Raw genomic sequence first — 17,866 nt, forward strand, 5'->3', positions numbered from 1 at the left:
CTCGCATCACGATTTTGCAATCTTAGTAGTTTGCTTATATGGTGTCATCCATTACCTTTTTGCGATGTGACACTTTATTATTGAGAGAACGATTTTGTTCGAACTTATCATAAAACTTAAGTCCTTTTGGATTTTTGCAGGTGTTATCCTAAGTTTATGATAGTAAGATTTATTCAAAAATGGAATATAAGTGCTAATTTATTTTTTTATTTTTTTAGAGAAGGGTCCCCACTTATTTAGTATTAGTAATAAAACTAAATAAGAAGGGGGGTTGTTGTTGGCCACAACAATTCGCGATTCACTTAGAAGAACCAGTTATCTCTGATTTTCTTTTAAATCTTCTAAACTTCCAAAACAGAAGGGTTTTTTGGAAAATCAAACTTTATTATAGAAAGATAAAGTACATCATGCTTTCAGCTGTTAATGATAGTTTGTTTCTTCTATGTTAACTCTGATTATTTACTTCCTAAAGCTAGTCATTGTATTTACATCAACCACTACTTGGTTTATAAAGATAAAAACAAAGTCTCCTCTGTAAATCAGTTTTAAATATGCTCATCTGTCGTAGGTAGAGCCTCTGCTGCCAACAGGCATTTATAGCCTCGACAGGGTTACCTGTTACCCAGCAATGATCCTATATCCTACTTGGAGAAATATACGATTTTCAAAGGGAAATCCATATCCACAGTAATTGCTTTTATTTTCTTTTAATTCCTAAAGAACAATGTCTTGGTTTGGTAGCCAAATTATGACAGTGCCACTCACTTGATTAATAACTTTGCTGAACAAGCTGACTCGTGATGAGACTGTCTTTTGATTGCAACAATCTTGATTCATTGCCCTATTGTGGTATGCAGTTTTGGCAAAGTCAGCAAGCTATAATATCTATGATCATGATAAGTTGGCTTGTGATGAGACCTCTTATTCTTTAAGTTTACAGTGTATCACTGGATTATTCTTTGAAGCTCGTAATTCTCTAGGTGGGGAGGAAGTCATTGGTTCCTTAAGAATAGCTCTGGACAACAATGGTAGAGTTTTTGGAAAGAGCTTTTCTACAGAGAATCTTTGTTTTTTGTTATTGATTCTTTTCATTGATTGATATAAAACAAATTCCCTCTAAAGGTTTATTTTTATCAAAATTCGCAAGGTTGAAACTAGTATCATTTCCAGGCTTATAACCTTTGATTGTATCTTTCAATAATAATGACCAATTTTCCAAATTAGTTCTATTTATACAAGCGAAAAATAAAATCTAAAAGAAATACTAGTCTTTTTTGTGAATTCCAAACATAACCTGTTATGAAACCAGCTCAAGAAAAGATAGAAAAGATAGATCAACGCCTTAGAATTCAGCCTCTTCGAGGGGGCAACCTCCTTTACATTACATAAATGAACAATTCTTGGATGATACAAATGACAAAACCTCCTTTCTATATATAGGAGTCTAAGGAGTCACAATATAATCCAGCCGACCTAACAATAATAATATAAAGCCACAAAAATAACAATAGAGGGATTCTATGGGGCACAGAAATAACAATATGGGGGTAATAGGGGCACAACAATATAAATAAGGGGTATAACTACAATAGTAATGGGGTAATCACTAGTATTATAGGGACCCAACATGCCCCTCTCCTTCAAAAAAGTGTTTTCCTCAACGCTTGAGCAGTTCTGGATACTTCTGCATAAAATTCTCATCCTCCCATGTGGAATCTTCAGCGGATAAGTTCTTCCACTTGATAAGATACTCTGAAATTGATCGATTTCGTAGCTATCGAGTTCTTGTTTCTGTGACTGCTTCTGGTTCCAATATAATTTTTCCTTCCTCGTCAAGTTCTGGCAATATTGTTTGAACTGGGAGCTTGTCGCCTATAACCTTCTTTAAACATGAAACATGGAAAACTGGGTGCAATCGAGAAGCTGCAGGAAGCTCCAATTTGTATGCCATAGTACCAATCTTTTCCAACACCTTGTACGGACCATAATACTTTGGTGATAATTTATTATCCTTCTTAGCTTGTTTTAGGGACATTTGCTTATATGGTTGTAGCCGTAGGAATACCCAATCACCTACATCAAAACTTCTTTCACTGCGATGTTGATCTGCCTGTTGTTTCATTCTATTTTGTGCCAACACGAGGTTATCCTTTAAGAGTTGGAGGACTTGTTGTTGATGTTCGATGTGATGTTCCACTGCCTGAACCTTAGAATTTTCTCTTAAATATGATGTGATTGATGGTGGTTGGTACCCATAAAGTGCCATAAATGGGGTCATTTTTGTTGCTGTATGGAAGGAAGTGTTATACCACCATTCAGCCAGAGGCAACCATTTGACCCATTGTGTCTGTTTATCAGATACAAAGCAACGAAGATATCCTTCCAAACATTTGTTTACTATCTCAGTTTGCCCATCAGATTGAGGATGATAAGATGAGCTATGAGCTAACTGAGTACCAAGACAAGAAAATAATTCTGTCCAAAAATTTCCAGTGAAAATGGGATCTCTGTCACTTACAATAATCTTTGGGTTTCCATGTAGCTTTTGAACTGTTTCCATAAATGCAGTAGAAACTGTACTGGCTTTAAATGGATGTGATAATGCACAAAAGTGTGCATACTTGGTAAGTCTGTCAACTACCACCATGATGACACTCTTTCCCTCAGACTTGGGTAAACCTGTGATAAAATCCATTGAAACCTCCTCCCAACGTTGGCTTGGAATGGATAAAGGTTGTAATAGACCCGGTGTCTTAATTGTTTCAACTTTATTTTGTTGGCAAACCAAACATTCCACCACAAACTTTTGAATATCTGATTTAAGGCCATCCCAAAAAAATTCCTTCTTAACCCTGTGGTAAGTTTTTAAAAATCCTGAGTGCCCTCCTAAGGGAGAAGTGTGCAATTCCATAAGAATCTTTTGTTTTAGCTGGGAATTCTTACAGAGGTATAAGCGATCTTTGTACCATAACGAATCATTTTTCCAGCTAAATGTATCAGAAGTACTGGAATCTTGTTGTAGCTTTCGAATAAGTGCCCACACTTCTTCGTCATTCTTCCATTCCTCCTTTGCTTCGTTTATCCAATCTGGTTGGATAATAGAAATGGCACACAACAATGCTTCCACATCCTCATCCTTTCTTGAGAGTGCATCTGCCACCACATTTTGCTTCCCTTTTTTGTAGATGATTTCAAAGTCATAACCCAACATCTTTGTGACCCACTTTTGTTGCTCTTCAGAGGATAATCTTTGTTCTAAAAAGTATTTAAGGCTATCATGATCCGTTTTTACCTTGAAGTGTCTTCCCATTAGGTAGGGTCGCCATTTCTTAAGTGCATGGAGTATTGCCAACATTTCCTTCTCATAAATAGCTTTGCTTAAAAACTTTCCCTTGATTGGACGACTTTCAAAAGCAATGGGTCTTTCATCTTGCATTAGAACAACACCAATTCCATTTCCTGAAGCATCACATTCCACAATAAAGGTTTTTGTGAAGTCCGGTGTAGCTAAGACCGGTGCTTGGCACATTGCCTCTTTAAGATGTTTAAAGGCCTTTGTTGCTTCCGGAGTCCATGAAAATGAATCTTTCTTCAATAATGTTGTTAGAGGTGCTGCTATTCTCCCATAATTCTTAACAAACTTGCGATAATACCCTGTCAACCCAAGAAATCCTCGCAGATGCTTTATGGATGTGGGGATTTTCCATTCCTTAATGGCTTTAATTTTGCTAGGGTCTACCTTAACTCCTTCATGAGATACAATATGACCCAAATATTCCACCTCCTGGACTCCAAAGAAACATTTGGATCTTTTTGCATATAATTGTTTCTCCTCCAATAGTTGTAGCACCTTGTCAACATGTTCAACATGATCCTTCCAAGACTTGCTGTAGATTAGTATATCATCAAAAAATACTAACACAAATTTTCTAAGGAATGGTTTGAAAATTGAATTCATCAAACCTTGAAATGTTGAAGGTGCATTGGTAAGGCCAAAAGGCATGACCAAAAATTCATAATGACCCTCATGAGTTCTAAATGCCGTTTTCGGAATGTCTTCAATCTTCATTCTGATTTGATGATATCCCGAACGAAGATCCAACTTGGTGAAGTAAATTGATCCATGCAATTCATCCAGTAATTCATCAATGACAGGAATGGGGAACTTATCTTTAATAGTGAGCTTGTTGAGCTCCCTATAATATGGACACATGCGCCATGATCCATCCTTCTTGTGCACCAATACTACTGGAGCTGAGAAAGAAGTTGAATTATACCAGCATCTAGCATTTCTGCAACCATACGTTCAATTTCACTTTTTTGGACATATGGATATCTGTACGGCCTGATGTTTGGAGGAACACTTCCTGGAATCAGATGAATAGCATGATCATGATCACGCATAGGTGGGAGACCTTTGGGAGTCTCAAATACCTTGGAATGATTGTCCAGGACTTTTTGGAGATCTGGAGAAATAGATGATTCCAATGTGGAAACATCTAGCGAACATAATTGTGCAATTACACCTCTTTGCTCCTTTTTTAGAAGCTTTGTCATGCCATTAGAGCTGATTATCTTTCTTGGTTTCCCTGCAATACCCCTTAATTCAACTTCCTTTCCTTCCACAGAAAATTTCATGAAAAGTTCTTGAAAATTAAAAGCTATTGTACCCAAGGATTGTAGCCATTGGACTCCTAGTACAACATCAGCACCTCCCATTGGAATGGAAAGCATTGGGCTAGTCAATACATATTCTCCCATGGATAGCTTGATATTATGGCACTTTCCAGAACAATTTATTGTTCCTCCATTTGCAATCATCACTTGACACTCTGGTGCTGGATATAGGAAGCAATTCAATTCTTTTGCTACCCTACAATGAATAAAATTGTGGGTGCTTCCTGAATCAATCAACACTATTACCTTTTTCTTCTTGATTTGTCCTTCTATCTTGATGGTTTGAGGAGTGGTAATTCCCGCCAATGCATTACAAGATATGGTCGGATTTATTTGTTCTTCATCTAGGCTTTGTTCCTGGAATATATCCTCTTCTTTTGACCTTTCTTGCTCCTTTTCTTCTTCCTCTTCACAATCTATGTAGAATAATTTCTTCTCAGCACACTTATGACCTTTTGTGTATTTGCTATCACAATTGTAACAAAGCCCTTTTGCTCTTTTTTCTTCCAATTGTTGTGGTGTCAACCTTGTAGGTTGTGGAAGACTATGGGAAACAACACTTCCGTCTTTATAGTTGTGAATGGTATGCTTCCTAGTTGCCATAATTTTGCTTTCCATTTTTCTTGCTAACCTGAATGCCTTCTCTAATGAATCAGGTTCCCAAAGGCGCACATCATGTTGGATATTATCCTTTAAAGACCCTATGAACACATCAATCCTATGCTCCTCTGGAATATCTTTTACCCTTATGTTCAATTTTTGGAACTCCTCAATGTGCTCCATTATTGAACCCTTTTGTTTGAGACTTATCAATTGGCTAAAAAAAGTGTTGCTTTTTGTATCCTCATAATGTGCTATCAATTCTTTCGTAAAAATTGCCCAAGTGATAAATTGTTTACGAGAACAAAGCCATTGATACCATACAAACTGATTTGGTTCCAAATATAAAGTTGCCATACGTACCTTTTGTGTGTTTTGCACATTATTGAGATCGAAGAATTGCTCCATCTGTAATATCCATGTGGCGGGATCCTTGCCATCAAACTTCCTCATATCGATTTTTGGAACATGGTGAGTCTTCGATCCAACATTAGAGTCTATGGAATCATGATTAACATTTCTTTTGTTCTCATCATGAGTTTCCTTTAGTACTCTTTCACCCTTAGTGACCATTTCTTGTAGCAACTTATTCATATTTATCTTCAATTCTTCCATCTTATCATCCATGCCATCAATTTTAGTGTCCATGCCATTCACCTTAGCTTCCATGCCATCCATCTTAGCGTCTACGCCTTTCTTTAAACAGTCCATCTTAGCTTCTACACCTTTCTTTAAACCATCCATCTTAGCTTCTACATCTTTCTTTAAACCATCCATCTTAGATTTTGTTCCTTTTTGTGCAAGGGACAGTTGTTGCACTTGGTCTTGTAATTTTGATATATCATGTTGCATTTCTTCCTCTTCTTCATGAGTCATGCTAGAGCTTTCAGGTTCCTTACTAGGTGTTTGCATTTTCTTTCCTCGGGGCATCAGTTACCGATAATAATGCTCTACTATGCCCTTTGAATTCCTTCAAAATAAATTTTCAAACCAAGCTTAAGCAAAAATTTAAAAAAAATCTACACACCTTTTTTCACTTTGTAGGAGCTTGATATTGCCTCTGATGTATCTCTGTACTTTCCAATCATCTAGTTCTGAAATTGTGACCTGTAGTAGCTCTCTGTGTCCTCTTTCCAATGCCACCAGTCTGATCCAAATTGGATTCTCCAAGAAAGAGTTATGCACAATCTCCCAAGATGACCTGATTATAGACCTTTCCAGAAGAGTGAACTTGTATGAAGTGCCACGTGTACAATTTTCGACCTTTGGTTCTGAAAAAGATATACAAGAAACTACAGTCCGTCCTCTTTCTGTACCTTCTTACGAAATTTCAATCCGATCCCCAGAGAGAAAGTTATGACGATTTTCCCTAGGTCACCTGTTTTGAATGTAATTCAGGAGTCTGTAAAAAGACCAACTTCCTCAGAGCATATCTCCGCAAATATCGCACGAATCTTCTCAAATGGGTTTTTTTTGCAACTTCTGAAACGTCACAGAAAAAAAGTTATAGCGAAAATGCCACGATGACCTGTTTGGAACAGCGAAACCCTAGAATCCAAAGCTCTGATACCAAATGTTATGAAACCAGCTCAAGAAAAGATAGAAAAGATAGATCAACGCCTTAGAATTCAGCCTCTTCGAGGGGGAAACCTCCTTTACATTACATAAATGAACAATTCTTGGATGATACAAATGACAAGACCTCCTTTCTATATATAGGAGTCTAAGGAGTCACAATATAATCCAGCCGACCTAACAATAATAATATAAAGCCACAAAAATAACAATAGAGGGATTCTATGGGGCACAGAAATAACAATATGGGGGTAATAGGGGCACAAAAATATAAATAAGGGGTATAACTACAATAGTAATGGGGTAATCACTAGTATTATAGGGACCCAACATAACCATTTACAATTGGTTTTATTATCAAAATAAAGGAAAAACTAATTGACAAAAAATAGAAGAAGTGATCTTCTATGGAAAGTATTTTTTGAGGATCTGCCCGTTAATAGGTAAATATTCTCTTTTCCCTGCTAAATCTTGCAACATAAAAGTGTATGGAACTATGATTTCCACAATTTGGAATGGGCCAAGCCACATTCGTTGGAATTTCATATGTTTACATTTTTCTTTGTGAGCCCTATCCCATTTTAAAACTAAATCTCCAATTTGAAAGTCCTTTCTGGATACCATGTTTGAATCGAAAGAACCCTTTACTAATGCTTGATGATGAGCGTGTGTTATTTTAGCCTATTCTCGTTGCTCTTCTAGCTTAAGGATTTGCAGTTGTTTTAGATGTAAGGATGAAGTTGGTGTTTCATCAATAGATTGAACTAAGGCCAAAGAGGGAATTGCTAGGTGAGTTGGGAGAACCACTTCTTTCCCATAAACTAAATTAAAGGGAGAAGTGCCAATGGAAGCTTTCTGCATTATTCGGTCTGCCCACAGAGCATACATCAAAGATTTGTGCCAATTCTTATGATTTTGATCAATGGTTCGCTTAGTGATTCTGATTAAGTTTTTATTCATTAATTCGGCCAACTCGTTCCCCTGTGGGTAATAATTGGCAGAGTATTTAAGATTAAAACTTCTTTTGAGCACAAATTCAGCCATAGCATTGCTAGAGAAATACGATGCATTATCAAACACTAAAGAAGAGGGAAAACCAAACCTAGTGATTATGAACTGATCTATGAAATCAATGATGTGTTCAACATTAGTTGTCTTGAGAGGAATTGCTTCTACCCATTTAGTAAAATAATCTGTAGTTGTAAGGATATACCTATACTGTTTAGAAGAGTGAGGAACAATCTCACCTATTATATCCAATCCCCATTGATCTAAGGGTTGATCGATATTGACTGGTTGCAAAGGCAACGACAATTTCTTTTGTCTTCCAGCAGTAGTTTGACAAATTTGACACTTCCTTACATAGCTATGTGCATCTTTAAATAGTGTAGGCCAATAGTACCCTGCGCGCAAGATTTTATGTGTTGTAGCATCTCCAGCATAATGTCCACCTGCTGGTCCATCATGGAGTTCCTGCAACACTTTTCCAGCTTCATATTTCTCAAGACATCGAAGGAGAACATAATCATAATTTATCCTAAAAAGTACATCGTTTACGATTTGATATTGCTTAGCCTTCAATCTTAGGGCTCTTTTCTTTGTATAATCTAGGTTTGAAGGAGCATATCCGTTCTTTAGATAAAATATGATATCAGCATATAATGATTCAATATTGTTTAGGCTTACCTCATACATTTGTACTTCTTGATTTGAAGATGGTATTTTGAAAATAAGCGATGCTCCAGCCAGCGTTTTGCAAAAGCTTTGACCTTTTACAATATTTGATAGTTTAATTTCAGCGTTGTATTCTTGTAAGGCAGTAACCCAATTTTCTCTTTTCTCACCCACGTCTTTCTCTACTAAGAGATTTCTTACCGCTGGAAACGGTACTATGATTTTTGTATGGGTTTTAACAAGGAAGGGTCTGAAGTGCTTGATCACTTTGAAAACAACATAAGCTTGTTTCTCGACGTCAGAATAATTTAATTCGACCCCTTGTAGATTTGTACTGAAAAAGGAAATTGGGGCTTTCGATTTGTCTTGATTTGCTTGAACAAGTATCGTAGCATATGATCTATCAGAGGCAAATGTATACAAAATGAAAGGATCGGAAAAATTTGGAGTTGCTAAGGATGGGGCGTTTACAATTGCTTGCTTAATCAGATTGAATGCTTCATATTCCTCTTGGTCCCATTTGAAGAGTGAATTCTTTTTAATCATTTCTTGTAAGGGAGATACAATCCTTGAGAAGTCTAGAACAAATCTCTTAACAAAATTAATCTGGCCAAGGAAGGATTGCATGGCTTTCTTTTTGTGAGGCAAGGGTATTTCAGAAATCTCCTTAATTATATCGGGATCAATATGCATTCCAGATGTTGACACTATAAATCCAGGAAGTTTTCCTTCACTTAATGAAAAAAAGGACTTTTTTGGATTAAGTGAAATCCCATATCTTTGGCAACGTTGGAAGATCTGCTTTAAGTCTCTAAGATGATTACCATATTTTTTAGAATATACAGTTATATCATCCAAGTAAATTACTACTGATTTGTTTACTAATCCCTTAAATGGGATGTCTATGGCCCTTTGAAATGTGGTGCCAACATTGATCGGACCAAAAGGCATCTTTTGATATGCATAAGTACCCCATTTGGTTCCGAATGTGGTCTTTAGTTGATTGTCAGGATGGACCAAAACTTGGTTGTAGCTAGAGAAACCATCTAAAAAGGACATTAATTCTGATCCTGCAACTGCTTGCAATATTTTCTCCATGGGAAGCAGGGGAAAATTATCCTTTTGGCAGGCTTTGTTAAGGATTCTAAAGTTAATACAAATTCTAATGTCTTCGCTTTTCTTTCTGACAGGAACCAAGTTGGAAACCCATCTAGAATTTCGAACGGGAAAAATAATTTTGGCTTTAAATAATTTGTTGAGCTCAAACTTAATCTGGCTTTCCAGATTAGGATGGATCTTCCTCAGCTTTTGCTGGACAGGTTTTTCATCGGTTATCATTGGGATAATGTGTTGAATGATAGAGGTGTCATAAGTCTTAAGGTCATCGTAGTTCCAGGCAAAGACACTTTTGTATTGTTTTAGGAGACGAACATAAGCTAATATTTCTTCAGGGGCTAGGCCAAGACCTAGTTTGATATTCTGTGGCTTGGTATCAGTTCCTAGATTTACTAATTCATAGTTCAGAGTTGAACTTTGAAGTTTTGAATTGGTAGATCTCTTGAATTGGTCTTTCAAATCATATAGGTCTTCCAACTTGACTATTGATTTTGGCATAGCATTATTAGTGCTTTCTTGTTACAATTGTTTGTCATGTTGGTCCTCATCAATTATCTGATTAGTGTAAGATCCCTTTAATGTGAGGAAGCTTACAATATTAGGATCATCGTTGAAAATTCTCCAGTTTGTAACATTATCAAGAATCGAGGGTCTAAAGATCAATTTGATTGAGAATCTGTCTGGGCTATAGTCTTCTGAGGGAATGAGCTTGGAAGCTACATTTGCCAAGAGGTCAGCACTAGCATTTTGGAGTCTGGGAATTGGTGAAATATTGAATGCTATAAAATGTTCAGTCAGATCTTGCACTAAATATTGATAATGCTTTAAATGACCTGATAGACAATGTATAGTATTTCGTACTTGTTTAATAACAATTTCAGAATCTTCGAAGACTTGTAGATACTTGATATCTAATCCGATTGCCTTGTATAATCCTTGGACTAAAGCCTCGTATTCTGCAGTGTTATTGGTGCAATCGAACTTGAGTCTACAAGTTAGCATAGTTTCGTTTCCCTCTAGACTAACTAATACGCATCCTGCTCCTGCTCCATCGTTAGACTTAGATCCATCAAAAAATAACTTCCAAAATAAAGATTTATTTACAGGACTATCTATAAAATTAACACATTTAGAACTATCTGTTTAAGAAATTTTTTTTACTTGAGACAAAACAAAATGTTCTAAGTAATACGAAGTATGAGCATTAAACTTACCTAAGAAAGAGTCAACAAAATAGTTTCCAATTATATTGTTGTTGTATGCTACAGGTTCATTTTCTCCTTCCAATTCCGTCACTATGTATTTTTGATGTCTTTCTCGCTCAACCTTTATCTGATTCGGTTTACCATTGTAAGGGAGCCACATATGTGACCAATTAGTTGGAAAGTATCCATGAAGCTTTCAGACCAATCCCTACTAAGAATTAAGCCATAAAATTCTGGAATGTCTACAACTAAAATATCAATGACTTGACATACCTTTGGATTATATGACAGTCTTATGGTAGCCTGATTTAGTTCGCCGATCACTTCAACCTGCGACCAGTCCAGTTGAACTATGCGTACTGCAAATTTTTGAGGTTGAACGTTTAACTTTGCACATATTGATTTAGGTAAGATATTAGATGAAGCTCCTGAATCTACCAAAAAATTATGCAAGTTTTTGTTGAAAACTTCATAAGTAAGAAGAAATGGGGGAGTATGAGATCTTGACCTTCCTCCAATTAAAGCAATATCGTTTGGATCAACTTTATTAGTCACATTAGTTGGAGGTCTTCCCATCTCATGAGAAGCTTGCGAGATTAAAGCAGCAGGCAGAGGTGCAACAGGTATTGCATGTAACTCTTTCAAAAGTAGCTTTTGTTGATGTTTTCATTTGCTCAATTCATGAAAAGTAATGTTAGCCCTAGTCTTCTTCATGTCTTCAATGATATTATACTCCATCTCATTAGGAACAATCAATTTTTTAGATGGAGTTGGTGAATTGTATTGGATGGGCCATCACCCCCGTCGACCTAACCCTAAACCTTACAAAATATTACACATGGCTCGGTGATCATCACCCCACCGAGCCCTCCACACCACAATATCAACTATTATGTACTAATGGGGTGGGCACGGGCCACCTCCATTGGACCCGGCCCACACCCTCGAAAAACCAAACAAATGCGTTGTATAAAGGTGAGGTCGGTGGGGATTGAACCCACCCAGCCCACGTGGGCTAGCCCCCAATGGGCAGCCTCATGTGATACCCCATCAATACGGAGTCCAGTACCAAAACCACGTAACCAAACCCTCATATAACGCGCCAACAAAACAATTAATGCGGCCAGTTTTGAATGCGCCATTTAAATATAGTTATGGAGGGTATGGGGTGGGCCACCCAATGTGGACCCGAACACCTGTAATATACGCTTTAAAAAATCAAACAAAACAATAATGTGGTAAATTGAGAGGGGCGAGGAATGATCACCTGACCCCTCCTCCACTATTTTTAACTTTAACCAATCCTCCTAATTGCCTACATTGGTTAATCCGTCGTAGGTAATTTAAATAAACCTCATTTTTCCAGTGCACCTAGGGGGGAATGGAGGAACCAGGAGTGGGCACGAATTTCGAGACAGAGGAGGCAAAATCTTGGCACAAGTTCGAGGCAACATTTTGCAGGAGGGGTGAAATTTCACTTTGTCAGATTTTGACAAATTTTATATGGTTTCAACACTTCTCGACACCACAAACGCAATGGCACTGTCTATTTCTCCATCAGACTTATGCATTTTTCGGCCATTTTCAGTATGAGGGTGGAACCATGATCACTGTAAAATAGGGAGCAGAACCATGATCCTTGCAATTTTCCTGAGGAGGTAATTTTTCTCCGTCGATTTTGCACTATTCGACGCCACAAACCTGATGGTGCATTCATATTTCTCATTTGTTCATTCTATTCTCCAACCACTTTTCTAAGTGGAATGCAGGTGTCAACATTCATGTGCCAAAAGCCATTTCCATGCGATTGATGCTGTGAGATCGATGGAACGAATACTTTCAACAGTTTGACATCTGCTTCTTCAGATGGCCCTTGGTTGTGAGGTATACGCAGTGTTCATGTACTTCTTTTGCTATGCATTGTGCTTCATAGGTCCTTGCTTGATGTTTGATGTGGGATCTTGTTTCTTACTCATTTTCATGATTTCTGCTTGATGTGATGCAGAATCATCTGTGTGATGTACTTATTGTCATGATTTGTCATGTTGTGTTTTGAGATCCCTTTGTTGTATGTTGATGGGATACTCATGTGTTGCCATGTATGTTTGCATTGAGATCCCTTTTATGCCATGTCAGCAGGATGCTCATTATCATCATGCATGAGTTTGTGTCATACTGATAGGAGTCTTTTGACAGAGATTTCCTGTAGTGGAACATCTTTTGGCGCCACTCCTGCGTGAGGGCATTTTCCTAGTATGATAATGAAATCATCTTTTATGTACATCATTACTATTGACAACACTTAATGCAGTGACCTACACTATCTTAACACCAGGGCCCGAAGATGTAGTCCATCCTGGATGAACCCCGTTATCAACGCTTCTGTTTTTATGTTGCTGATGATTGACATGTTCCTCTTCTTTACATCATGCAGATGTATTCAATAATGTTCTTTTAAAAATGCAATTTAATACATCACAAAAGTAAAATTTCTTGGAAGGGTCCTTCATCACACCTAGACCTGGATCATTATTATCAGAAGCAATTTCTCTCGGAATCTGAAATTTGGATGATAAGTTAGATTCACAACTCGTTGTGCTACAATTAAATGGTCATTGTTCAGTACAAAATCCAAAAATTTTGTGCATGTATCTATGTGTTCGATTATTGGAAAGAAACTTTGATTATATCACATATCAACACATTCCACGAAATTTGAATACATTAACAGATGCATTAGCAAATTCTGTTTTAGATAGACATTTGCGTCACTTATAAAAAAAACTGAACACATCATCATGATATATGGACATGTAAGTAGATAATATATATATATATATATATATATATATATATATATATATATATATATATATATATATATATATATATATATATATATATATATATATATCAAGTCTGTCATGATGTTAATGATAGCATGAGACCTCTCTGATCACTCGACCTAACAACTAATGCAGTCTCACAGATACTTATACTGTATGCCTTTGGTACCACAACGACATTTCATCTATAGTCACGTATTCTGGAATCCCTCGAGTAAGCACTTCTACTTTTCACTCCATTTCCACTATATGATATGCTTCTTCCTCGTTTAGAGCATCTTCCTATATTGGCGTGCTACTCACCGTGATATTGGGGACATTCTGGGAGGTCTTTCCGATCCCACATCTGCAAAATTATCATAAGTAAAATCTCAAATACACTTCAACAAAAAATCATAAAACTTGAAAAATTCCAAAAAAAAGTTTTACCTGCATCGGTCCACTCTGCACTAGGTGCTAGAGGAAGATCTGGGTCTCCTCCAAAGTCTGTGCCAGTATAGGCATAGTCATCCATGAAAATCAGTTGTTGGCGTAGCCAACCAAAGAACAATGGAGGGAAATGCATCTGTTGACCTCCTCCCCCTCGAGGCATGATCTCACTCCATCTGAGCAACCTTGGATCTTATGGAGCTGGATCTTCCACCTTTACCCATTGGTATCGTAATAGGGGCACACACTCCAAAACGAATGTGACCAAGATTGACCTAAATCCAAAATGCTTCAAGCGTACTGTTTTTATTTTGGTAAGATGTCTTTTCATGTTGTCTAACAGTCCTTCGAACCAATTAAACACTGCCAGAGCAAGACAATCCAATGCGCATTGGAATTGTGATTTCATTGCTTCATTAACGCATGTTCCCCAACTATATAGGCCATGATGTGTAGAATCGTCCTCAAGGGAAGGTTGTCGATGGTTTCTATCTTCACTTTCCCACTCATAGTTGTTTTTGCACCTGGGAAATGCCTTCTAATCAGGGTATTGGTGCTCTCTCCTATAGTATGAGCTCCAAAGAGTTCGACCCTATCCCCTCTTCTGGACAATCTAGTGATGAAGTACATGTTAGATACTTCTAGTTCCAGTTCTTGAACTCCAATGATAAAAATCTCATGATCAACATCCATAATCCTATGAGATATTCTAGTAGCTCATTCTTAGCTCCGAGTCCTAGGGTCTGGAAGAACTTAAGTAACCTACAATCCCTCAAATCATTGTCACATTCACTAGTTTGGGCAACTTGGTGGTCTTCTACCTCGTGGCCTCTTTCTTTCCATTTGATGGCCATATCTGCCGAAATCTCCGGCAAATTAACAATAAAAAATATATAGCATCATTTTCATGGATCAAAATCTTGAAAAACCTGATCAAGGGAGAGTATTTTTCATTCTACACCCAACACGACCGTTAAAATTATTTTCGTGCTGGCAGTGCGAGGGCCTTTTGGGCTAAGGGGTGATCTTCGTGGATCCGATGATCAGAATCACGTTGATCGCCTCTGATTATAAAAATTAAAATCCTCCCCTTCAATAGTTAAAATCTCTAGAAAATGGCATGAAAAAGGTATGAAAAGCAAGAGAAGGGGAAGATCTCTTACCTGCAGCTGACAGTTCACGAATTGGTGCCCCGAATCTCCCACACTGGTTCCCTGAAGAATGAGGAAAAATAGGGTAAAATGCATTCTCCAAGTTACTCCAAGTGAAATGGTAAAATGGTTTTTTACTTTTTGTCTATTTATAATTTCTTAAACATATTTTTACCAATATTTTCTTATTTTTCTCGATATCGGTGATGTGTGTTGTCTTTGTGCAGTTACAAGATCTTTTGGTGGTATCGGTGATCATTTTTTATTGATTCAACAAGTTTTGTTTTATCTCTTTTTCAAACTCGTTAAAAATAAACAAAAAAGGAACCCCCCTGGAGTTATCTTTAAGATATTTTATGACTCTAGAAATATGAAAATATTGTTGAGTACTTGTCTTTTCGAACTCGTTAAATTAAATGAATTGACATCATCTCAATATACGTTTACCCCTTTTTCGAGCTGGGATTAACTATTTACGAAAAAGGAACACCTTAGTCAACGTAGTCAAGAGGTTCTCTCAAATATTGTTTTCTACCTTTTTGGGTTTGAGAGACAAATTACAAAAAGGGACCTGATGGAGTTTTCTTTTTCATATTTTTTTCAAACTCTCTAAATATGAAAAATAAATCGAGTTAGTCTTCCTTCGGACTCATAAAAATTAAATGACGAAAGACTTGTCACCATGATGAGACCAAGTTTCTCCTTCCTAGGACTCATAAAACTTACTAAGATGGATGCATTCAAATAATGAACTTATACAACAAGCATATGTTATCCCCTTCAAGATTTTGATTAAAAATAATTGGGGTAATCACTAGAAATATCGAGGAAAAATGAAAGTCAAACATCTTTTTTATAGGCAACATGTCTCTCTTGAACATGACACTCATTTGTTTATCGTGTCAGGTTTGGGATATCCTCACTCAGTCATTTTTCCTTCCGGGCTTGGGTGATCTATTTTGCCTCTCATATGACTATTCCACTTTGTGATCATGATACTTGGTCCTATGTTGAGTCAAATGCTACCACGCTCCGAAGTCGTATCTAGAGTTTAATACCTATACATTGTCTGACCTTTTGACACAATCCTGGATTGTACTAATTTATTTCACTTTATTCCTTGTTTTTGGGCGATGATGAGGGACTCATTATGGCCCTCCTTCGATGAGTCACTTCTTGTCAACTTCAGCTCATTATCCAAGAAGATGACTTAGAAAATCCCTTTCAGTACATTATAGCTTACATGCCTTAATGGCAAGTTCTTCGCATTCGATGACAAATTTTCATCATTGGATTTCGATCGGATGAGTCCACAATTGTTTGACTTCAGCTTCATTTTCACATTCATGGATTGTACTATCGTACCTTGAGAGCCATTGTCATTATTGGTGGTTTCTCTCATTCCTGTTAACTATTCACATAATTGGCCAGTAATTGGGTGGTTTTCTAGCATGTTTGACTTCGACACATTCATTCACATGTTAGAATTCATACTTTGATCAGGTTGGGATGGAAAGAAAGACCCTGAGTTTTGTATGATATAACTCAGGCTCTGTGGAGTTATGTATTATTCATGATTGTATATATGTTTCCTCTATAAAGATGGTTGTGACCATTCTGTGGAACCTTATATCTATGATGGCGATGATCCTTCTACATCGAGTGGCTGCATCCATACCATGGATCTTAGACTTTAAGGTGATCCTTTTCATTCGAATGTTTGTGTCCATACCATGGATCTTTTCAAATTTTATTTTCTATTTGGATAGTTGTGCCCATATCGTGGATTCATGTTTTCATATAAGATATGTATAGGTATATGTGTCCTTGATTTGTAGGTCTCTTGACAGTGTTTGTTCTCATCCTTGCAAAAGATCCTAAATCATCTCAAACATCACTCCCTATTCTCCCTTCATGCTTTAGGGGGCATCTGTTACACAATATTTTGTCACATCTCCTGCACTTCCCTGTGTCATACCCCAAAGTGCCAAAAAATTGACAATTATGTAGTGTACCCATCTTGATATGCAATTGAGATCCTCCCTGAAGAACTAATGAAAACATGCCTTGATCCTTCCCTAAATAAATGAGCTCAAAACCCTAATTTCCAAGTTAGCGCAACTATGACACTTCCTACTCATGTTGATGGTAGATTGCACCATACTAGCCTTACGCTGCTAGCACATTTTTTACTTGGATACTCGCACTGATCCCTAAAAGGAAAATTTTCCCCAAAGAGGACAAGAAGCTTCGTGATATAAAGGCTTCTAGAATGAAAAGATGGATGTTGTTCATTGTGGATGTGGTTGAATTCTGCAATTTTACCCTTTGATCTTATCCCTATGAGCTTCCTCCTTGAGATGATGACCTTGCCCTATCTTTGGTGAGATCCTAACTCCCTCTACCTGCCTATATATTCATCCTCTTCCATTCCCAAATGGTTGGTCTTTGATTATTTTTATCCTTATGCTGATATAGTGCCTACATGCTATTCACTTTGGCTTGGAGAAGGAGTGCTTGGATAGCTTGAGCTTGGACTTGGAAATTCACTCAAGCAGGGCTTACTAACATCAAGGCCTAGTTGTATGTTTCC

The sequence above is a fragment of the Pinus tabuliformis genome, chromosome Q (genome assembly GCF_031772625.1).
Source record: "Pinus tabuliformis cultivar Carrire ecotype Pingquan chromosome Q, CPIR1, whole genome shotgun sequence".
NCBI classification, from domain to species: Eukaryota; Viridiplantae; Streptophyta; class Pinopsida; order Pinales; family Pinaceae; genus Pinus; species Pinus tabuliformis.